Source organism: Capra hircus, chromosome 5 (assembly GCF_001704415.2).
Source record: "Capra hircus breed San Clemente chromosome 5, ASM170441v1, whole genome shotgun sequence".
Taxonomy (NCBI): Eukaryota; Metazoa; Chordata; class Mammalia; order Artiodactyla; family Bovidae; genus Capra; species Capra hircus.
Window position 1 is genome coordinate 108,612,388 of NC_030812.1, and position 25,199 is coordinate 108,637,586.

At 46.7% G+C, this 25,199-nt stretch overlaps 1 long non-coding RNA gene across 1 annotated transcript; it reads left to right on the forward strand.

Annotated features, from left to right (window-relative positions):
* Positions 8,337–21,995, forward strand: LOC108636071. Its single transcript, XR_001918122.1, has 4 exons — positions 8,337–8,438; positions 8,621–8,754; positions 18,136–18,230; positions 21,950–21,995. It is a non-coding gene; the product is annotated as an uncharacterized LOC108636071 (long non-coding RNA).

The window sequence follows — 25,199 nt, forward strand, 5'->3', positions numbered from 1 at the left end:
GATTTGTCTTCTTGTTGGGGAGCGTCTGTGAACAAGAATACTATATGTAATTTCCCATGTGTCATGAGATATTATTTCCTGATGCATTAGTTATTGATGTTTAAATTGAATTACTTCCTATATTCATAAAGCATTATACAGTATACAGGACAGTTTCATATTTAGTGTCTTATCTGCATCTCAAAGAAATCCTGTGAGCATTAATGACCTGCCGAAATTTGCATGCATATTTGTGCAAGTGCTGGGTGTTTGATGGCTCAGAGGTTAAAGCGTCTGCCCGCAATGCGGGAGACCCCAGTTCGATCCCTGGGTCGGGAAGATCCCCTGGAGAAGGAAATGGCAACCCACTCCAGTATTCTTGCCTGGAGAATCCCATGGAGGAAGGAGCCTGGTAGGCTACAGTCCGTGGGGTCGTAAAGAGTCGGACACGACTGAGCGACTTCACTTCACTTCTTCACTGAACACCTACTGCCAGGACTGTGCTGAGGAGTCCAGGTACACTTCCTGTACTGTACAGCTCGGGTTTGGTAGTAGGGGCCCCATTTTGTTGAAACAGACCTGGGGAGTTAAGTGACATAATCAAGGTCATGCAGTTATATTGGGTTGAGCAAAAGGTTTGTTTGGCTTTTTCTATAAGATGGCTCCAAATTCTACTGTGTTATGCTGCTAAGGTCTTGTGATTCTTCACACTGAAAACTTCTGTTAAAAAACAACAACAAACTTATGCAGTAGGCAGCTTCTCCCACCTGCAGTGAGTTTGAAACTACTGCTTGTCTGCCAGAACCATCATAGCCAGTCACTACGAAGCTGTGTCTGCTTTTCACATTCTTTCCCATCCCTCCTGTAAATGACTGTATGGGATCTGCCATCTTGGAGACTTCTTTGAGATGGCACCTTCACCTCAAAACCTAGCAGCCTACACTATTATCAGAGCTGATTTCTAATCTTATCTTTTCTAACAGTTAAAGCACAGATCATATAGATCTGTGAAAGCTTCATTGAAGTTGTCTCAGGTAGCTCACCTAACCTACACAACAAAGATCAAGTGTTCCTGGATCTGTAGAAATCTTGTATTCAGAGATAAGCCCTCAGAATGGTCTGCACACCATTTATGCATGATCTCACTCCAAAGATGTGGAATCCTGAACTTACTGATGAGGCTTCTTTGTCCATGGGGATTCTCCAGGCAAGAATACTGGCGGGTTGCCATGCCCTCCAGGGAATCTTCCCAACCCAGGGATCAAACTCAGGTCTCCTGCACTGCGGGCAGATTCATTGCCGTCTGAGCCACCAGGGAAACTCAAGGAAAGAGGCTTAATTAGCTTGCCCAAGTCAAAGATGGTAGGTAGTGAAGACTGGTCTTTCATTTCCCAAACTTGTGTTTTTATCTTAGAAAGTCCTACCCTAAGACTGGTAGCAAGAAGAGCTTCGCTGGTGGCTCATGGGTAGTCCGCCTGCCAGTGCACGAGATGTGGGTTTGATCCCTGGTCCAGGAAGATTCCACATGCCACAGAGCAACTAAGGCAGTGCCCCACAACTACTGAGCCTGTGCTCTAGAGCCCGGGAACCGCAACTGCTGAAGCCTGAGCAACCTAGAGCTTGTGCTCTGCGACGAGAGAGGCCGCTGCAGTGAGAAGCCCTTGCATTGCAACTGGAGAACAGCCCCTACTCACTGCAGCTAGAGGAAAGCCTGTGCAGCAACGAAGACCCAGCACCATCAATGATAATTAATTACAGAGCATCACATCCTTTAAAAAGACTGGTGGCAAGAGGTTAAATAGTAGCTATACCATCAAGATCTGCAGGGTCTATATATCCCCTCCAAAGCAATTTCCTGGAACTTGGGAGGGGGTGGCTGGTGAGGCTCCTGCCTGCCACCCGGTGACAAGGTGGTTGTGAATTCTGAAGCTAGGCTTTGTGCTCACTTGGTACATGGCTGGTTTCTTTTAAGTTTGGTTATAAGGAGGCTCGAGAACATGGAAGAGCCACTGTTTGGAAGGCATCACACCTGGATTCAAGTCTGAATTGTGTCACTAATTTACTGTGCAACCTCTGGGCTGGTAGACGAAAATTGAGATCTGCCTGCCCTCTGTTGAGAGATGAAATGAGGATGATTGGCCGTGTTGCTCACTGCTGTGCAGCCCACTTGAGGATCCCTAGAGTCTGCAGCTGGGCAGATCTGGGCCGGGTCCACGGCCTCCGTGTTGGGGCAGCGGTGGCTGGAACTGGTCATCTGGCTTCCTTATCTGGGATGTCGCCTGTCACCCTGGGGTGGATACCTGTATGGCTCTTGGGGCGGAAGCTCCTGCTCTCAGGTCAGTTCATCACTGCGCACTGTTCTTTGCTTGTAAATGAGGATGTTGTCTGATATTGCTCAGTCGTGTCTGATTCTTTGCAACCCCATGGCCTGGGGTTGTAGCCCACCAGGCTCCTCTGTCCATGGATTCTCCAGGCAAGAATCCTGGAGTGTGTTGCCATTCCCTTCTCCAGGGGATTTTCCTGACCCAGGGATTGAACCTGAGTCTCCTGCGTTGCAGGCAGATACTTTACCATCCGAGTCACCAGTAAAGTAAATGATAGAGTCTGCTAATGGGGAGTCAGGACTAAAGGTGGACAAGGAAATGGCACCCCACCCCAGTGTTCTTGCCTGGAGAATCCCAGGGACAGCGGAGCCTGGTGGGCTGCCAACTATGGGGTCACACAGAGTCAGACATGACTGAAGTGACTTAGCAGCAGCAGCAGCAGGACTAAATGAGATGCTGTTATTTTTCCCACCCCCAACACTTTTAATTCATAAACTCTTCTGTGTCCTTGCTTCCTATTGATATGAATGCTGGTAGTTCATTCGGTAGTTACTGAATGCTGGTCCCCGAAAAGATACGCCCATGTCCTAACCCCTGGAACCTATCACTGATGTTTGGAAAAAGGTCTTCACAGATGTGAGTTAAGTATCTCAACATGACTTATCCTGGATTATCCAAGTGGCCCTTAAGTCCAATGACATGTGTCCTTAGACTCAGAGACACACAGGGAGGAAGAGGGCCACAGAAAGGTAGAAATTAGAGAAAGGCAGCCACAAGCTAAGGGGCACCTGGAGCCCCCGGAAGCTGCAAGGGCCGAGGGAGTGCTCTCCACCAGAGCTGGTACCTTGATTTTGGATTTTCAGCCTCCAAAGCTGTGAGAATAAGTTTCTGTTCTAACCACCAACTTCGTGGTAATTTGTTACAGCAGCTCTAGGAGTCTAACAATGCCTGCTGTGTTTCAGGCCCATTGTAGGATTTCATGCACAGAAGATTGGATCCTTTTTTCACCTGGTGAGCCAACCAGGTGTTGCTAGGCATGAAAGAAAGGAAGTGGGTAAAAAAGCAAAACCCATAAAAAACAAATAATTACTTTTAATTAAAAAGAAAAAAATAAAGTCCCTGGCCTCATCTTAAATTCTAACGCGTGGAGGCAGGTTATAAACCACGCAGAGCATGTTGGGTGGTGATGTATATTATAGAGAAAAATCAAGGATAGGAGTTACTGTTTTGAACTGTATGGTCATCACCCTAATTGGCATCATTTGGGCAGAGAGGCAAGGAGGCAACGTTGCAGATACCTGGAGAATGTGTTAGGGAGAGAAAACTTGCAAGTGCAAAGGCCCTGAGGCCAGAGCATGTTTTATATGTTGAGAGAACGTAGTGAGAAGGCCAGCTGGAGCAGAGCCAGCAAGCGGGAGGGAAGGAAGAGGTTCTGGGTCATATATAGGCCTTGTGGAGACTATTAGGGCTGTGCCTGAGTCCGAGCTGGGAGGCCTTTCTCCGCCAGGGAAGTTACATGACTTGTCCAAGTCCCAGGAGCTAAAGAGGACCGAGGACAGAATGCAGGTCAGCCCAGTTCGAAAGCCTGTGCTGTCTCTGAGACGCAAGGAAAGCCAAAGGCAGGCTCTTTGTTAATATGTAATAAGTCCAAACATTCAGAGAGCTCTTGGTAGTTTTCCAAATACTTCATCTGTTAGCTTGCTGGATTCTAACAAGTGGCAGAGTTGGGATCCAGTGCCAGCCAGGCCTCCTTACCACCCCCTCCCCGGGGCCTGTCCATTCTCTGGTTCCTGGCCTTCTTAAGGAGGGCTCGTGCAGTGTCATCTCTCCTGCGCCCACCACCCGTCCTGACACTGGGCAATGGTGGCTCACAGGATACAGACGCACCTGGGCGCCCCTGGTGTTAACTTGTTTTGAATTCACCATCAGAGATGCATAGTTCATGTCGGAGTCTCCTGTCTCCACCACTGAAATTATGCCAGCTCAAGGTGTGCCGTGTCTGACCCAGCCCCTCAGCACTCTTCTTAACAGGAGACAGGCCATTTCAGGAACCCAAGGTCACACAGAACCACTGTGTAAGCGCCTGGCTTGGGCCGCTTCCCAGTGTCTTGGCACATGTCCAGTCACAGTGCTGGGCAGCCGGCAGGCCTAGTGAGGGGGCAGGCACAGCTGAACTCCGCCTGGTACCGCTTGAGGAATGCAGGGCACCGAGCAGCTGCAGTCAGCTCGCAAGACTTTTATTCCAGCTTGTCTGGAGTGGAAGAAGCAGGCTCATGATCCTCCCACGTGTAATGGGAGTGAGGATTTTTTTGTTTGTTTTTAGGTTTAATTGACTGCACCGGGTCTTAGTTGTAGCGCACACAATCTGTTTTCTGTTGTGGGCATGTGGGATCTAGTTCCTCGACCAGGCATTGAACCCTGGCCCCCTGCATTGGGAACGTGGAGTCTTAGCCACCGGACCACCAGGGAAGTCCTGATGGTCCCGTTTTACGGTTTTATTAGCTGGGAATGGGGAGCTCTGGGTGGTGCCCCTTACCAAACCTTCCTGTGCCAGAAACAGAAAGCAGCCCAGCAAAGTGTGTGGGCTCGGGCTTGGTCAGACCTGGGTTTGAATCCCGGCTCCACACACTAGCTGTGTAACCGTGGGCCAAGTTACTTAGCTTCTCAATGCTTTATTTGTTCATCTATAACTCGGAGGGTAGTAGCATTTCCCTCAATTAAATTATATGAAGTACTTAGCACAGCACCTGGCCATCATGTGCAATGAAAGAATGAAGTCCATTGTTATTAGCTGGCCATGACCTTGGAATTCAGAGTCATAGATTATATGGATAAGCAAGGCTGTTTGCTGGTGGAGCTCAGACTCAGGGCCTACTGACTCACCCAAGGGCTTTCTCTATTCCCTATTCCTGGGTGGACCCAAGGCAAGTCTGTGTCGAGACAGGGTAGAGGCCAATTCACAGAGAGGCTGAGGTGCTTGTCTAGAGTAGCCCAGCCATAGAGGAGCTCTTGCAGGGTGCTGGCAGGGGAAGGGAAAGAGACGACCAGTCCTCTGGCTTTTGCAGCTGAGGAGACAGTGGAACCTCCCATGAGATGGGGGCAGATGGGGCAGCTTGAAACAGGAAGCATGTGCAGGTGGGTAGAGAACTGGGTTCAGACATGCACTCAAGGCCCTGTGAGATGTTTAGGTGGACATGCCCAGGGCGTAAGAACTTGGGCAGCGGCCCTGAACAGCTGGGGCTGGAACCCTGATTGTCAGATCCCAAGGCTGCAGCTGGTTCCTCACCACATAGACCAGCCTCTGGTGGCCTTGGCTCCCTGTCCACAGCGTGGACTGGACCGCAAGCCTGAGATGGGGCTGCTCTTCCCAGAATGGCCTTGACCTCGGGTGGATGCTAACCATTTCCTCATCTGCAAAGTCAGTGGGACCGGCTGTTGTCCAAAGGCTGCAGCCCTGCAGTTTTAGAGTGCTGGGTAAGACTGTGGGATCTAATGGGCCAAGACCTCCCCTGAACACCAGAGAAAAGGGGGCAGCAATGCGCTCTGCAGTAAGGAGAAATAGTTGGATGAATGAACGAACGATGAATACACGAGGAAGTGAGTGAATGAGGCTTATCAAACGAAACAATGTGAGTGTGTCAGTAAGTGGCGTGCTTTAAGTCCTTTCTAGAAGGCAGAGACATAGGATGAATAAATGCTGAATGTATTCACCCTCTCCAGCAAACGGAGAGTGTGGGTGGGCCTGCGCTGTCTCCTATTCTCTGCGACCTTTCCGCCCCACCCCCACCTGCCCTGCGCACTGGAGAGGGCCTGGCATGGGCTGTTGCTTGGAGTCAGGAGCCAGGATTTGGGATGGAGGAAGGGCATCAGGAAGAAGCTGTGAGGGAGGCAGAGGGCGGCCAATTTGAAGATCCCGTCAACTACAAATTGACACTGGCCAAGAGAATTTGCCAGCAAATGAACAAGAACAATAAGGGCATTTGCCGTCTGCCTAGAGGAGACTGAACCCTGTGCTGCTGCAGCTGATGGCTTTCAATACCCGCTGAGGGAGTTCAGGGTGGAGTGAGGCCCTCTGTGTTCCAGGGAATCTGGTGGGTCGGGTCTTTAGATAGATGTTTTCAGGAACTGATTTCGTGACCCCAATCTTTGCATTTCTTCATATCTATTGTTGTTGTTCAGTCGCTCAGTCATGCCCGACTCTTTGTGACCCCATGGACTGCAGCACGCCAGGCTTCCCTGTTCTTCACCATCTCTCGGAGTTTGCTCAAACTCATGCCCATTGAGTTGGTGATGCCATCCAACCATCTCATCCTCTGTCGTCCCCTTCTCCTCCTGCCCTCAATCTTTCCCAGCATCAGGGTTTTTTCTAATGCATCTCTGTGCATCAGGTGGCCAAAGTACTAGAACTGCAGCTTCAGTTTCAGCATCAGTCCTTCCAGTGAATTTTCAGGACTGATTTCCTTTAGGATTGACTGGTTTGATCTCCTTGGTGTCCAAGGGACTCTCAAGCATCTTCTCCAACACCACAGTTCAAAAGCACCAGTTCTTCGGCGCTCAGCCTTCTTTATGGTCCAACTCTCACAACCATACTGTTCACTTCAGTTGCTCAGTCATGTCCGACTCTGCGACCCCGTGAATCTCAGCACGCCAGGCCTCCCTGTCCATCACCAACTCCCGGAGTTTAGGAGTTTATTCAAACTCATGTCCATCGAGTCGGTGATGCCATCGAGCCACCTCATCCTCTGTCGTCCCCTTCTCCTCCTGCCCCCAATCCCTTCCAGCATCAGAGTCTTTTCCAATGAGTCAACTCTTCGCATGAGGTGGCCAAAGTATTGGAGTTTCAGCTTCAGCATCAGTCCTTCCAATGAACACCCAGGACTGATCTCCTTTAGAATGGACTGGTTAGATCTCCTTGCAGTCCAAGGGACTCTCAAGAGTCTTCTCTAACACCACAGTTCAAAAGCATCCATTCTTCGGTGCTCAACTTTCTTCACAGTCCAACTCTCACATCCATACATGACTACTGGAAAAACCATAGCCTTGACTAGATGGACCTTTGTTGGCAAAGTAATGTCTCTGCTTTTCAATATGCTATCTAGGTTGGTCATAACTTTTCTTCCAAGGAGTAAGCATCTTTTAATTTCATGGCTGCAATCATCATCTGCAGTGATTTTGGAGCCCCCCAAAATAAAGTCTGACACTGTTTCCACTGTTTCCCCATCTATTTACCATGAAGTGATGGGACGGGATGCCATGATCTTTGTTTTTTGAATGTTGAGTTTTAAGTCAGCCTTTTCACTCTTCTCTTTCACTTTCATCAAGAGGCTCTTTAGTTCCTCCTCACTTTGTGCCATAAGGGTGGTGTCATCTGCATATTTGAGATTATTGATATTTCTCCCGGCAATCTTGATTCCAGTTTGTCCTTCATCCAGCCCAGCATTTCTCATGATATACTCTGCATATAAGTTAAATAAGCAGAGTGACAATATACAGCCTTGATGTAATTCTGTCCCAATTTGGAACCAGTCCATTGTTCCATGTCCAGTTCTAACTCTTGCTTTTTGACCTGCATACAGGTTTCTCAGGAGGCAGGTCCGGTGGTCTGGTATTTCCATTTCTTTAAGAATTTTCCACAGTTTGTTGTGATCCACACAGAAATCACACTTAGAATCAAACCTCTTACCTGCCAGAGACACTCGGAGGGCACAAACAGAGCCTTGTGTGCACCAGGACCCAGGAGGAAGGAGAGGGTTCCCACAAGAGGCTGAGCCAGACTTGCCCGTGAGGGTCCCAGCGTCTCTGGCAGAGGCGTGGGTCAACAGTGGCCTGCCACAGGGTCGGGGCACTGAATACAACAGTCCTGGGAGCCCCAGAGTGCTGGCTTAAGTCCTTTTGAAGGAGCTCACCATTACTGCCATTACCCTGACCATAGTTTGGCCTCAGGGAGGGAACTACAGGGAGGGAACACAACCCCACCCATCAACGGAAAATTGGATAAAGATTTACTGAGCACAGCCCCGCCCACCAGAGCAAGACTCAGTTTGCCCCACAGTCAGTAACTTCCTATCTAGAAAAGCACTAAATCCCGTCATGATGATATCAGCTCCCGGTGACTAGCAGAAAACCTCTTGTAAAGTAAGTGCTTGATTGCATTGAACTCCTTCTTTACCAAAATCTTTTATACTGACCTTCCCCTAATGCCTCTTTGGAGCAGTCTCTCAGAGCTATCTGAGGCGCTGTCTCCTGGGATGCAGTGCTCATTTTGCCCCAAATAAAATTTAACTCGCAGCTCTCAAGTTGTGCATCTTTTTTGTCAGTTTAGACAGTTATGGCGATTGACGAAGTGACCCAGTGGACTTCCCTCCTTCGCCTGAACTCCGTGAGGAACCAGAGCTTTGATACCAGCAGTGGTGTGCCCATCCGCCCTCTTGGGGCGTGCAGATGAATTTGGGTAAGTCGGTCCTGGTTCTCGGATCTCCTGTATTGGTTGTGATTGTGGGTTTTATTTGGTGGTGGAGCAGGTTACTTGCCTGTTCCCAGTTGAAACATGATACTGGGGGGGGGGGGGCGATTGAAATAAACTGGGGCATACCCCACTCACTAGACACTGAGTGGGGCTCAGCTAAAAGATAGCAGGGCAACAATGCCCACCCAATGGAAAGGTACTGGGTGGGCAGGGCTCGACCTAAAGAAATCCAGGAATACCCGGGGCTTGGCTGAAAGATACCTGTTGCTCTTTTGTAGGGGACTGAGTGGTTTTGGCTGAGTGGTTAGGTAAGAGCTGATCTGACACTCAGTTCTTTATAGAACTTGTCAGGATAAAAGCGAGGAGATTACATGAGAGCCTTGCTCCAAAGAAAAGGGAGGATTCCTCCCAGCCAGTTATGGTTTTCTCAGGTGACTGAGAAATTTACAGGAGTGATGGAGGCAAAGTCCTCGTACGGTGCAGTGGTCCCATGGAGAATGCATGCATGCTAAGTTGCTTAAGTCATGTCCTACTGCTTGTGACCCCATGAACTGTAGCCTGCTAGGCTCCTCTGTCCATGGGATTTTCCAGGAAAGAATACTGGAGTTGGTTGCCATTTCCTTCTCCACCCATAGGGAAGTTGGGCTTCCCTGTTGGCTCAGAGATTAAAGCGCCTGCCTCCAATGCGGGAGACCCGGGTTCGATCCCTGGGTTGGGAAGATCCCCTGGAGAAGGAAATGGTAATCCACTCCAGTATTCTTGCTTGGAAAATCCTATGGACGGAGAAGCCTGGTAGGCTACAGTCCATGGGGTCGCAAAGAGTCGGACACGACTGAGCGAGTTTCTTTCTTCTTTCCATAGGGAAGTTAGTTAAATCCCTCAGTTGTGTCTGACTCTTTGCGACCCCATGGACTGTAGCCTACCAGGATCCTCAGTCCATGGGATTTTCCAGGCAAGAGTACTGGAGTGGCTTGCCATTTCCTTCTCCAGGGGATCCTCCCAACCCAAGAATCGAACCTGGGTTTCCCACATTGTAGGCAGACGCTTGACAGTCTGAGCAACCAGGGAAGTCTCACTCATTAATTAAAATACTTGCTTGTCCGGGGTCACAATAAGTACTGGCCATTCAGTGACCTGAGTAGCCATGGTGGTCTTAGATTGCTGGAGGCAGAATCTGAGACACATAAGAGGAGCTGAAATGACTCTGGGGTGACTCCTGGAGGAGTTAAGCTCACAAACAGCACACAGGCCCATCGCACAATTTCACTAGTGATTTTTATCCCTGACAGATTCAGCTTAAAATGGGAAACATCTCAAAAACAGAAACGAGGGGTGTCAGAAAGCCAACCTCTGACTAACACTCCAGCCAGATTCATGTACAATATGTATGGAGTTCATATTTGCAAGTATTCAGTTAACTGGGGAAATTATGCTCAAGAAGATCTTAACAAAAGTGTCCAAATTGGAGTTCTTTTGATATTCCAAAATTGATATTTTTGCATGCACCATTAGAAAAAGCCAGGTGTAAGATCAAGCAGATTGAATGGAATGCTTACTTTGGTACCTAGGAGGTTCTAAAAGAGGAAGCGATAGGGTAACTTCTTTGCAGGAAGCCAGCAAGAAATTGCTTGAAGTATATCAGAACCAAACAAGGCTGCTAGCACTGACTCTGCCAGGTTATAGGTCTAGTGGGACCGGGAAGTCACGTTTGACATTTTTGCCATTTGGCTTTTAGTTTCTGGGCATCTCTGCCTTTTGTTTTATTTGGAATGTGACTTCTGGCTGGTGAGACTCTGGTTTGGTTTGAGTGCACAGACATCTGGTCCAAACTGCTCAAGTGAAAATGGGAAGCGCTTCTTTTAAGGTTCCACACCACACCTGGGAATCCCTTGCAACAAATTTTTAAATGACTGGTCAACCTATAGCTACGATCCAATAACAAAGGAAAGTGGCCTAAAAATATTAGATCTCTATTGCCACCGGATGGGAAAATGAACTGAAGTTCCCTGATGTCCGGGACTTTTCTCCTATAATCAACAGCTTGGGGCTGATCAAACTAAGACCCCCATTTCCCCAGAGGGACAATCCCTGCTGGGACTAATCTGCCCTGGTTATCAGGGCCAATTTGAGCACTCAGTTCAGTTCAGTTCAGTTGCTCAGTCATGTCCAACTCTTTGTGACCCCATGAACCGCAGCATGCCAGGCCTCCCTGTCCATCACCAACTCCAGGATTTCACCCAAACTTATGTCCATTGAATTGGTGATGCCATCCAACCATCTTATCCTCTGTCGCCCTCTTCTCCTTCTGCCCTCAATCTTTCGCAGTGTCAGGGTCGTTTCAAATGAGTCAGCTCTTCACATCAGATGGTCAAAGTATTGGAGTTTCAGCTTCAACATCAGTCCTTCCAGTGAACACCCAGGACTGATCTCCTTGCAGTCCAAGGGACGCTCAAGAGTCTTCTCCAACACCACAGTTCAAAAGCATCAATTCTTCGGCGCTCAGCTTTCTTTATAGTCCAACTCTCACATGCATACATGACTACTGGAAAAATCATAGCCTTGACTAGATGTACCCTTGTTGACAAAGCAATGTCTCTGCTTTTTAATATGCTGTCTAGGTTGGTCGTAACTTTCCTTCCAAGGAGTAAGTGTCTTTTCATTTCGTGGCTGCAATCACCAACTGCAGTGATTTTGGAGCCCCAAAAAATAAAGTCAGCCACAGTTTCCCCATCTATTTCCCATGAAGTGATGGGACCAGATGCCATGATCTTCGTTTTCTGAATGTTGAGCTTTAAGCCAACTTTTTCACTCTCCTCTTTCACTTTCATCAAGAGGCTCTTTAGTTCTTCTTCACTTTCCGCCATAAGGGTGGTGTCATCTGCATATCTGAGGTTATTGATATTTCTCCCAGCAATCTTGATTCTAGCTTGTGTTTCTTCCAGCCCAGCATTTCTCATCATGTACTCTACATATAAGTTAAATAAGCAGGGTGACAATATACAGCCTTGATGTGCTCCTTTTCCTATTTGGAACCAGTCTGTTGTTCCATGTCCAGTTCTAACTGTTGCTTCTTGACCAGCATACAGGTTTCTCAAGAGGCAGGTCAGGTGGTCTGGTATGCCCATCTCTTTCAGAATTTTCCACCATTTATTGTGATCCATACAGTCAAAGGCTTTGGCATAGTCAATAAAGCAGAAATAGATGTTTTTCTGGAACTCTCTTGCTTTTTCCATGATCCAGCAGATGTTGGCAATTTGATCTCTGGTTCCTCTGCCTTTTCTAAAACCAGCTTGAACATCTGGAAGTTCACGTATCGCTGAAGCCTGACTTGGAGAATTTTAAGCATTACTTTACTAGCATGTGAATGAGTGCAGTTGTGTAGTAGTTTGAGCATTCTTTGTTTGGCATTGCCTTTCTTTGGGATTGGAATGAAAACTCACCTTTTCCAGTCCTGTGGCCACTGCTGAGTTTTCCAAATTTGCTGGCATATTGAGTGCAGCACTTTCACAGCATCATCTTTCAGGATTTGAAATAGCTCAACTGGAATTCCATCACCTCCACGAGCTTTGTTTGTAGTGATGCTTTCTAAGGCCCAGTTGACTTCACATTCCAGGGTGTCTGGCTCTAGGTGAGTGATCCCACCATCGTGATTATCTGGGTCTTGAAGATCTTTTTTGTATAGTTCTTCTGTGTATTCTTGCCACCTCTTCTTAATATCTTCTGCTTCTGTTAGGGCCATACCATTTCTGTCCTTTATTGAGCCCATCCTTCGTGAAATGTTCCCTTGGTATTTCTAATTTTCTTGAAGAGATCTCTAGTCTTTCCCATTCTATTGTTTTCCTCTATTTCTTTGCATTGATCCCTGAGGAAGGCTTTATTATCTCTCCTTGCTATTCTTTGGAACTCTGCATTGAGCACTATCTGGTCTAAATTTTGGAAGAACTGATCTCTTTAGTACTCTTCCCCTGTGGGAATAGCTCCTCTTATACCTTGGCCTTGAGACCAGAGCTCTCTGAATCACTTATTTAGATGATCTCTAATTCCTGAAACTGAAGAGGGAAAAAAGGGAAAGAAGCCTTTTTAATATTTGTTACTCCAAGTGTTATTTACAATTAGTGAGCTTTATATTGTGAAGTCTGATTCATAGCTAAGTTGGGAAAGCAAAGCTGAGATCTCTTGTGTCTATTTGAATACATGTATGTCTCAGTACGTGTTTTTGTCTTTGGATAATGTTGCTGATTGCTGAGATCAGTTTGTAATGGGCTCTAATCTAATTGGCCTAAAGAAGAGTTGCTGCTCAGTTGCCTGGTCCCGTCTGACTGCTTTCCTGCCAGGAAGCAGCCGTCTGCTACTTTCATAGGTGCAGTTGCCACCCGCAGTGATTGTGGAGCCCGAGAAGAGGAGCTCTGTCATTAGAAAGAAAAGTTAAGTGCTTACAAATCAAACAATTCTAAATACAAGAGAAGTCAACCTAAACGAATTTCAGGTTCACGAGAACTGGGAAATACTCAGTGTTAAATACCTGGTGTTAATCTTTGTGATATAATATAGACAAGTCTAAGAGTTATTAACATTAAGCATAATATTTTCATTGTGCCTAGGTTTAATGTAAGTTAAATATTATTATATATTAATATATTACATTATATTTAATGTAAGTTAAATATTATTATATATGTATAATATTATATATTATTTTATCTGTTACAAGTTTGTCAGCAAGGAAAGTAACTCAAGTGAAGAAATTTTTAAGGAAAGAAAATGTAAATGAAGCTTTTAGAAAGACTCTATTAAAAATTATACTTTAGGAATGTCTAAAATAGTCTCTCCAGATTTTGGTAACCTGAATCTTTAGCATTGTGCTAAATGAAGTGATGAAAGTTTATTGAATAGCTAGGTCATTTCCAAATGAAATAAGATTCTGAAACACTGATTACTGAAAACTAATTTCCTCTTAAAGAGAAATGAAAGAGATTTTTGACTATTAATGAATAATGTTTGGTGCCATCCTGAGATGCTTTCTTTAAGAAAGCAAAGGTTTTTAAGAAATTATCCCTGGTAGTTTCGCCCACCAATCTATAGAATGCTAATATAAAGGTCAGTTCTCCCTGCTTAAGGAAAGTAGGATGTGGTTTTCAGTAAAGGTATGAGGAATGGAATTGCATTTTATGAAGGGAAAAGGAAGTAGGTCTGACTTACAGGTGGCTGTTTCAGGATGGGAAAACAAAGTAATGGGTACAGAAAGTAACAAGTTTTGTGGAAAGTGGACCCTGCAAAAGAGTTTTGTGTATGGTTAGGACTGACTAAATTTAATATAAATTTAGTTAAGCTTACTTTTAAATGAATTTAAAACTTGAATTCGGCTTTTCTCTCTGTTAAGGGAACACATTTTCTTCAGATGCTGGACTGCTTTTGATAATAGATTTAAGTTTCTTTACCTCTTAAATGATCTATTCTATATTTGTCTTTGAAATCCTTTTTTGTTACTTTGGCTTAGTGAATAAGCTATTGTTTCACAGTGACCTATAATCCCACCTAGACAAGGTCAGTTTTCATTGCAATCCCAAAGAAGGGCAATGCCAAAAAATGTTCAAACTACTGCACAACTGCCGTCATTTCACATGCTAGCAAGGTCATACTCAAAATCTTCCAAGCTAAGCTTCAACAGTACGTACATGAACTGAGAACTTCCAGATGTTCAAGCTGGATTTAAAAAAGGCAGAGGAACCAGAGATCAAATTGCCAAAATCTGTGGGATCATAGAAAAAGCAAGAGAATTCTGGAAAAACATCTACTTCTGCTTCACTGACTACGCTAAAGCTTTCCACTGTATGAATCTTAAAGCCTTCAGCTGTGTGAATCAACAAATTCTTAAAGAGATAGGAATACCAGACCACTTTACTGGCCTCTTGAGAAACCTGTATGTAGGTCAATAAGCAACAGTTAGAACTGGACATAGAACAGCAGACTAGTTCAGAATTGGGAAAGGGGTATGTCAGGGCTGTATATTGTCACCCTGTTTATTTAACTTATATGCAGAATGTATTATGCAAAATGCCAGGCTGGATGAAGCACAAGCTGGAATCAAGATTGCCAGGAGAAATATCAATAATCTCAGATACACAGATAACACCACCCTTATGGCAGAAAGTGAAGAGGAACTAAAGAGCCTCTTGATGAAAGTGAAAGAGGAGAATGAAAAAACTGACTTAAAACTCAACATTCAAAAACTGAAGATCATGGCATCTGGTCCCATCACTTCACGGCAAATAGACGGGTAAACAATAGAAACTGTGACAGACTTTATTTTCTTGGGCTCCAAAATCACTGCAGACGGTGACTGCACCTATGAAATTAAAAGACACTTGCTCCTTGGAAGGAAAGTTGTGACCAACCTAGACAGCATATTCAAAAGCAGAGACATCAGTTTGCCAACAAAAGTCTGTATAGTCAGAGCTATAGTTTTTCCAGTAGTCATGTATGGATGTGAGAGTTGCACCATAAAGAAGGCTGAGCACCAAAGACTTGGTACTTTTGACCTGTGGTGTTGGAGAAGACTCTTGAGAGTCCCTTGAACAGCAAGGAGATCAAACCAGTCAATCCTAGAGGAAATCAACCCTGAAAATTCATTGGAAGGACTGATGCTGAAGCTGAAGCTCCAATACCTTGGCCACTTTGTGTGAAGAACCAAATCATTGGAAAAAATCCTAATGCTGGGAAAGATTGAAGGTGGGAGGAGAAGGGGACGACAGAGGGTGAGATGGTTTGACTGCAACACCGATTTGATGGACATGAGTCTGAGTAAGCTCTGGGAATTGGTGATGGACTGGGAAGCCAGGCATGCTGCAGTCCACGGGGTCACAAAGAGTCGGACTCGACTGAGTGACTGAACTGAACTGAACTGATTTCTTCTGGGTACCAGAACTACCCAAGGCTTGGTGGTGTTATCCCCTCTAAGGCTCTGATTGGATGCCCCCTAGGAAATTTATTTTAGAAGAGAGTTAGGTCCTGTTCTGTGTACTCATGATATTACTAGATGGGATGCTGTCATCTGGCAAATTAACAACATCTGCTCTGACCCTGGCCACAAATTTAAGTTTTCTCTTAGGATCACTCAGACTCAATGAGAGCAATGAACTAAGTCAATCAAATACTGTAACCTGTCATCTATTAAAAGGAAAACTTCCACAATTATGGGATGGATCTCTATGGTTAACACCAGGCTACGATCATTTAAGTTCAAAAGCTTCTCTATGTTGGGAACAATTAAATCATACTAAGGACAATCAACCTAGTTACATTAGGAAATGAGGCTAGGTGCCTTATGAACTATGCTTATTATTACCCTTAGGGACAGTGATTGGTATGGAACTGACTAGGTCAGATGATGAGAGATTCACTGGATAGCATCTAATGGAACTCAGTACATTTGTGGTACTAATTTATGGCCTTGGCTTTTACTGGGATGGATAGGAAGGCATAGCCTGGGAGTCCTATGAACTCAAGGTCGTGTACGCAACAAATTAGAGGAAACTCCAGCCAATCTAACATTGATGTGAGCTTGATGAGTCAAGAGGTCTGTATTCTACTGGTATGACCATTCAGCAGCTATTTTTGTGCCTTCACTAAGATTAGAGGATATAATTGGCCATATTGAAGTCTTAAGAACTTTCACTCAACAAGCTTTACATGGTAGTAGCCCGGCTATCAGCTTATTGAACTCTGAGGTCTCTATGATAAGGAAGGTGGTGCTACAGAAGCGCAAGGCCCTTGACACCTTACAGCATCTCAGGGAGGTGCCTGTGCCATAATTCAAACTGAATGTGGTGTTTTCATACTTGAGTCATCCTCTAATATAACACGTTTGATGAACCATATGAAAAATCAGATTTCTGCCTTAAGTGACCCATTCCCTAGTCTAGAAGATCTTTAAAAACAAACAAAAAACCAAAAAGAACTGGCTTGGTATGGGAGGCTCATAGCTGAAATATTTACTTATAAGTCCACTAATGTTATTAACTACACTGTTTGTATTTTGCCTGATTTACAAGATTATTGTTTCCTGTTTTATCAAGTGTATAACGGAGCCTCCCATGAAAATAACGATAACTAGACAAACGCATAGCTTGATATGTGATCAATGGTAATAGTGTAACTCTAGATACAGGAAGATGCATTGAGAGGGAATACTTTCCTGAGCCGTAACTAGGAGACAGGTGTCCAGAGATCTTTGACTGTTAAGACCTAGTCAAGGAATAGCACATTGAGCAGTCCACCAGCAAAATCTTCTCCAGAACTAGGAGTGGGCCTTCCCAGCAACATGGGACAAAATAGTCACGAAATGCCTCCTAAAGTATAGCTGGATTTATGACCATGAGGGGGCCCTATCAACTACAAATTGGCGCTGGCCGAGAGAATTTTCCAGCAACTCAACAACAACAAGAGCATTTGCCATCTGCCTCTGCAGAGACTGAACCTTTTGCTGCTGCAGCTGCTGACCTTCAAGATCCCCTGAGGGAGTTCAGGGTGGAGTGAGACATTTTCAGGTGGACAGATATTTTCAGGACTATTTCATGATCCCAATCTCTTCATACCTAGAAAAGCATTAAATCCCTTCATGATGACATCCGCAGAATGGTGACTGGCAAAAAAAACCCCTTGTGAAATAAGCACTTGATTGCATTGAACTCCCCCTTCACCAAAATCTTACATATTGACCTTGCCCCACTGCCTCTTTGGAGCAGTCTCTCAGAGCTATCTGAGGTGCTGTCTCCTGGGATGCAGTGCTCATTTCGCCCCAAATAAAACTTAACTTGCAACTCTGAAGTTGTACTTTCTTTTTAGTCAAGAATCCAAAGTCTGACCAGCAAGTTTCCTGATTTTTCCAGAAGGGAGTGGATAAGGAAAGCAGCAAGTCTGCTTGGTTCCTATGGCTTCACACATTCCCGTCAAATCTGCAGCTGAAAAACCCAGCTTTCTGTATTTCTGGCCTCGCCCTTGATTAGGATACCTCCCTGCTGTTCCTACCCCCACTCCTATCTCTCTCCCTGGGGCTATGGACCTAGCGGGTGGACTTCTCCCCTCTCTGGTCAGGCAGGCAGCCCAGCTAAACATGTCCTGACACTGCCCTCTTAGAAGCCGGGAGATTTCAGGCAGGTTGCTTAACTTCTCCGGGCCTCTGCCTCCTCATCTGTCAATGGAGAGAATAGTTCCCCTCCACCTGCCTCCCCGGGCCCCTCTAAGTCTCAGCACATGGAGCTGGAGCCGACACCAGTGTTTGCTGTTAACTCCTGTCCGTCCCAGCTCTGTTGTGTTGCATCATCTGGAGATGAGGTGTGCTCTTGCTAACATCTGTTCTACTTACAGGAAAAACAAGTTGCTCAGAGCTTCTGCAGAAAAGTCTCACTTTCTGTTTCAGACGGGAAGAGCTGCCTTGCTCACAGTTTGGTGTAGACAGTCAGGTAAGCTGGAGACAAACCGTCCTTTTCTAGTGTCTGACAGCCTTGGCAGGGGATCTGACCTTCTGGCTGACTGAAATCTCTCCAGCCTGACAGCCCCTTCCTTGTCACTCGGTCCTCAGAGGCGAGATGACCTTCCAGGGTCAGGAAGTCTCAGAAACCATTTCCCACCCTGCCTGCTTTTCACTAGCAAAGCTGGCCGGGTTGATTCTGAGGGGTAGTTGAGAGGGCTCCAGCGCCTGTGACCTCTACTGTAACCCCCAGTCACCCCTAAAGAGTCCAAACCTAAAAGGGGACTGGCTTTGCAGACCCAACTATAATCAGGCCCTCTGATCTCCCACCCCCTCCTTCCTGCCAAATTTCTGTTGCCAAGCCCCACTGCAGAGCCACAGGAGCCCAACTCTTAGGGCCTAGAACATTCCATTTGCATCCAAGCACCAAACTTATTAGCCTTCAGGAAGAACCCCAGTACCAGTTCCGTTTATTGCTGTCAGAAGTGAGTTGGAACAGCTGCTGGGGGCTGTGGACCTGGGGTCCCTGGGAGGGTTCTTGCTCAAAAAGCTCACTGGTACATAACAGCGAATGAACTTTCAGTGACAATACTGTGTGCAGAGGCGAACCTGACACAAGGCAGGCCTCAGTCCACCAGCGGCACATCCTTGTGGTGAAAGTTTTTTTTGAAGTCAGAACCAGATAGAGTCCTGACCACCTTTTGACAGCTGTGTGGCTTCGAGCAGGAATTACCTCTCAGAGTCTTACCCTCATTGTAAATGGGGATCACGTGACGCTCACAGAGTGGTGAGAAATCAAAGAGGGGGTGTACATCAATAAGAAAACACCCACCCCCAACAACACACACACACACACACAATGTCTAGCATAAGGTTGCTGCTGCTGCTGCTGCTGCTAAGTCGCTTCAGTCGTGTCCGACTCTGTGCGACCCCATAGACGGCAGCCCACCAGGCTCCCCTGTCCCTGGGATTCTCCAGACAAGAACACTGGAGTGGGTTGCCATTTCCTTCTCCAGTGCATGAAATTGAAAAGTGAAAGGGAAGTCGCTCAGTCGTGCCTGACTCAGCATAAGGTTACTGCTCAATAAAGATTAGCTATCAATATTCTTAAGGAATATTGAATATTTTCAATATTCAGAAAACGAAGATCATGGCATCTGGTCCCATCACTTCATGGGAAATAGATGGGGAAACAGTGGAAACAGTGTCAGACTTTATTTTGGGGGGCTCCAAAATCACTGCAGATGGTAACTGAAGCCATGAAATTAAAAGACGCTTACTCCTTGGAAGAAAAGTTATGACCAACCTAGATAGTATATTCAAAAGCAGAGACATTACTTTGCCAACAAAGGTCCATCTAGTCAAGGCTATGGTTTTTCCAGTGGTCATGTATGGATGTGAGAGTTGGACTGTGAGGAAAGCTGAGCACCGAAGAATTGGTGCTTTTGAACTGTGGTGTTGGAGAACACTCTTGAGAGTCCCTTGGACTGCAAGGAGATCCAACCAGTCCATTCTGAAGGAGATCAGCCCTGGGATTTCTTTGGAAGGAATGATGCTAAAGCTGAAACTCCAGTACTTTGGCCACCTCATGCGAAGAGTTGACTCATTGGAAAAGACCCTGATGCTGGGAGGGATTGGGGGCAGGAGGAGAAGGGGATGACAGAGGATGAGATGGCTGGATGGCATCACTGACTCGATAGACGTGAGTTTGAGTGAACTCCGGGAGTTGGTGATGGACAGGGAGGCCTGGTGTGCTTCGATTCATGGGGTTGCAAAGAATCGGACATGACTGAGCTACTGAACTAAACTGAACTGATTCTTAAGGATCTCACAGTCCAATAGGGAGAGATACATATACACAAATAAATGCCACATAATGGGAGCCACTGTCCAAATGCCACTTTCTCCACACAGCCTTCAGGGATGTGCCCTCAACCCCCAGCCAGGAGAGGAGAGGCTCCCTGTGGAAGTACTGTGGCGCTTTGTCCATTTCTATATCACCTCCCTTGTCTTGTCTTTCTGTGACTGTTTATTGTGATTATTTACATTCTGTCTCCCACACTGGCCTGCCAGTCTCTCCAGGGTAGGCCTGTGGAAAGTCCTCTCTGATACTGGCAAGGATATCCCCTTTAGTTTCCATCTAATTCAAGGGTGGGATTCGGTAAGAAGACCTGGAGTTGTGGTTTCTACCTGGGTCTATCAGGGAAGGCTTCAGGGAGGAGGTGACATCTAGGTTGGACCTTGATGGCTGTGTAGGATTTGGAAAAGCAGCAACAGGCATTTCAGGGGAAGCCAAAAGGGGTGAGGGACAGTGTGGCAGGCTGAGACCTCGCAGGCAGCCTGTAGCTTGGAGAGCAAGGGTCAGGGGGAGGGGGTTCAGCCCCAGCCTCTCCTCAATGGCCTGTACCACCTTAGGTAAACACCTTCCCTCCTTGGCTCCAGTCTCCCATACCCGGAAGGGCTTTGCTAGATACTCCCTAGGGGTCCTTTCCAGCCTGGATATTTCAGTGGCTTCTTTGGCCTGCCTTCCTTCCTGGGACAGACTCAGAAGGCAAAGTATTTCCCAGCTCAGAGAGAACCCTCCCAGTGCTGGGCAGCTGTGGTTCTCTCTACTCTGAAACGTTCAGCTGCAGAGTTTCTTCATTTTGGAGTAAGGATGCAAACCTACTTGCGCAATCCCAGACAGATTTTCCAGAATGTGTCTGTGTGGGGAGCAGTAGGGCCTATGGAGAGTGGCTTGGAATAACTGCCTATCCTAGACATTGCCGGGAATCTCGACTCATCCAGGTTGGCTGGGGCGGGGACGCAGGGTGCTGTCCTGACGTGCTCAGGGCATGCCTCTGGCCCACCGAGGATGAGGAGAGCTATGAAGCGGCTGCCACTCCTGTCTCCCGAGCTTCCCACATGCCTCTCGCTGCCCCCAGGCCCCGGCTTCCAAGTTTCCACAATGCTCCTATTGTCCACAGCTCTGCCAGGCTGCCCCCTGGAGAGCAGCTCAGAGCCAAGGGGCCGGGCAGGGGGCCTGATGCCTGGGGTACAGTCTGGAAGGAAAAGCAGTGTGGTCAGACCCACATGGATCTTGGAGTCGGAGAAGCTTAGAAAAACGAAATCCTAGAACTGGAAGCTCACAGGTGCTGGGGCTCTGGGCTGCCTAGGCTGGAAGGATGGCCCGGTTCCTAAAGTCCTGCCTGTCATCTGTTCACTTTTTCATGATGAAGTTATGCTTGTTCTACCTGACTTACCTGGATTTCTTGTCTTCCAGTGATCTTCTGCGGCCCTGGTGCTGTGTGAACAAATTTCCTGTTGCTCATTTGGGGCCGATTTTATTTTAAAATTAGAGCCCCATTTGTTTCTAGCACCATTAATTAAACTGCAAATAATGTTGTGTTGGTATGGGAAAGTTCTCTGTTTTTTCAAGTGACTGGTTAAGATTATGACCAGAGCAAGAATCTAAACATTACTCAACAACAAATATTGAATGATTCCACTTACAGGAGGTACCTAGAGGAGTGGAGGGCTGCCCTTGTGGCTCAGCTGCTAAAGAATGCACCTGCAATGTGGGAGACCTGGGTTCGATCTCTGGGTTGGGAAGATCCCCTGGAGAAGGGAAAGGCTACCCAGTCCAGTGTTCTGGCCTGGAGAATTCCATGGACAGTCCATGGGGTCACAAAGAGTCGAACATGACTGAGCGACTTTCACTTTCATTTTCAGAGGATTTGAGGGCTTCCCTGGTGGCTCAGTGGTAAAGAAGCTGCCTGCCAACGCAGGTGACTTGAGTTCGGTTCCTGGATTGGGAAGATCCCTTAGGAAAGGAAATGAAAACCTACTCCAGTATTCTTGCCTTGGAAATCCCATGGACAGAAGGAGCCTGGCAGACCTGGCAGTTCATGCCATGGTGTTGCAAAAAGAGTCAGACCCAACTTAGTGACTGAACAACAAGGAGGAGGAGGTGAATACACAGAAAGTGAATATTGGTCGCCAGGGGCTGGGCAGGGGGCTTGGGGGAAGGGCATTGGGAGTCAGTACTAAATGGGTACAGAGTTTTGGGGTGATGAAAATATTCTAAATAAAATAATGATAATGGTTGCACAACTCTGTGAATATACTTAAACTCGCTGAATTGTACAGTTCACAAAAGTGAATTTTATGGTATGAAAATTATAAGCTCTAAGCTGTCATTTTGAAGTTAAGCCTGCTCTTGTTACAAATTCAAACCATAATGACTTGTAAAAAGTGAGTCTACCACACTCCTATCTCACTCCCAGAATGAACCACTGACAGCATTTGGTTAGATTTTTTTCCCTTTCTTCTTGATGTTTTAAAATTCCATGTATCTGCACATGTAAATGTTTATATACATAAATATACATGATTTATATGTTTTATATGGGCTTTCCTGGGGGCTCAGTTGGTAAAGAATCCGCCTCCAAAGGGGGAGACCTGGGTTCGATCCCTGGGTTGGGAAGATCCCCTGGAGGAGGGCATGGCAACCCACTCCAGTATTCTTGCCTGGAGAATCCCGGTGGACAAGAGGAGCTGGGGGGATAAAGTCCACGGGGTCACAAAGAGTCGGACACGACTGAGTGACTAAGCACAGCACAAGAGAGTCCCCAGAGGCAATGATATTCTTTCCCCTCAGCCGCTCCAGGTCCCCTCCATGGCCGTTCCTCTCCCCTCCATCTTTCTGAAATGTACCCTGAGATTTGCATGTGAAAATAAATGTAAGCTGGGGGACTTCCCTGGTGATCCTGGTGGCTAAGATTTCAAGTTCCCAATGCAGGGGGGCAGAGTTTGATTCCTTGTCAGGGAATGAGATCCCTCATGCTGCAACCAAGAGTTCACCTGCCACAATGAAAGAGTCCGCAAGCTGCCGGGGAGGTCCTGAGTGCTCCAACTAAGACCCAGAGCAGCCAAATAGACAGATACATGAAATGAATGAATATAGATTAAAATATGAACTATAGGCCCTGGTCATGCATTCACTCAGCCATCCCCGTCCGAGCTCATTCTACATTAGCTCCCTACCCCTTGGGCTTTTTTTTCATCCTCCCTTTATACTCGAGCCTTCACAGCCCTCCTGCAAAGCAGGCTGGAAGGAAGAATGGGAAGTAAAAAGCCTTGCACCCTTTCCCAGACTAGTCAGGGTCCTCCTTTAGACGCCTGTTCTTCCTTAGGGCTTCCTTTTCCCTTGCCCCTTATGCTGGACAAAGAGTATTCACTAGTCTGTCTCACTCACCACACCAGTCAGCGCTTCCCTGCCTAGATCCTGCCTGGCGCTGTTACTGGGAATTTTTAGAAGTCAAACTACCTGCAGTGTCATCTCTCACTGGCTTGCATTTGACTTGCTTTCTTAGGGGGATGGGTATCACTCGGCTCAAATGTCCCCACCACAAGGAGGATGTCCCTGGCTGCCCTGACTGTTCCCATGGTTCTCAGCCACACTGTCTTGCTTTACTTTCTTCTAAGCCCCTTTCACCATCTGAAATGATCTTCGCTGATTTACTTGCTCCCTGCCTGCCTGCACCGCTAGAACGTTAGTTCCATGAGGGCAGGGATCCTGTTCTGTTCACACCTCATCTCCCCTTGAGCTCCCCAGCCAAGAAGTAGGTGCTGGGTCAAAATCTGTAGCATCCATGTTTGAATATAAAAGCATGCACAAGGTCTGGAAGGCTTGGCTTCAAACTGACAACCGTGACTACATCATAGGAGGGGACTGGGGTTGAGGGAGTCAGTCAAATAGGAACTCTAGCTTTATTTTGTTTTTAAGTTTTTGATAAGGAGAATGTATTTACTTAATGGATAGTTAAAAAAATAAATACACCAGATGAAGAGCCCAAATCCCTCAATCCTAATCCTGAAATTGTGGCATGATTTGGGCCCATGACCTGACTTGTGTAACTATCTGTGGCTTCTGACCTCACCTGTAAGCACAGTCCCACCTCTCACTCGAATCCTGGATTGACAGTCTACACAGCATTTTTACATTCATTATCTCACCTGATTACCCACAACCCTGGGATGCAGGCAAGGCAAAGATTATTATGTCAATTTTATAGGGTAAGAAATTGGGGTTCAGAGGGGTGAGTTGTCTGGGCTGTGGTCATGCAGGCCCTTACTTCCCATCATGGTGAGCTGACTCAGATGATGAGTTTATAAACCCTACAAAGGCTAATTTGGACCGAGTCTGGGCTGGGTGAGCTATTATCATGGCAATGGGATCAAGGCTGGATCTGAAGCTGTCTTCAGGGACCTGAAGGGAGCCCTTTAGGCCGGTGAGGACAGGATATAATCCCTCCTGGGTTTTAATGAAGAATACTGGTGGTCTTTGAAGGCCAAGGTGGATGCTGGTATCAGAGTCCTGAGCCCAAGTCTCTGATTTAGTGAGAACACCTGGAACCCTCCTTTCTTAGAGTTGCTTTCCCACAGCGACAGGGCCGGAGGTGGCAGGGAAAGGCTGGTGAGGGGCCAAGAGGGCTGGCCAGGCAGCCTGGCTCATGGCGGCCCTTTCCTAGGTAACCTAAGAGTCTGTGTTCTGGGCCTTCCAGTCTTGTTACAGATCTAGGGTGTGAGGTTCCCCCAGGTGGCAACCTGGGGTGCCCCACCCTGAGTCATAATTGTATTCTGGGCTGGAACTCAGTGAACCTTTGAGGAGGAAAGTGAAAGAAAGTGAAGTCACTCAGTGGTATCCGACTCTTTGTGACCCCGTGGATAGTAGCCTGCGTCAGGCTCCTCCGTCCATGGTATTTTCAAGACAAGAATACTGGAGTGGGTTGCCATTTCCTTCTCCAGGGGATCTTCCCAGCCCAGGGATTGAACCCGGGTCTCTCACATTGTAGACAGACGCTTTACCGTCTGAGCCACCAGGGAAGTCCAGAGGGGGAAGGATTCCCCAGGTCAGCCTCTTTCCTCCATAGTTTACTCAAAAAGGTCCAGGGGACAAGCTGGGTAACAAAACGTTTTC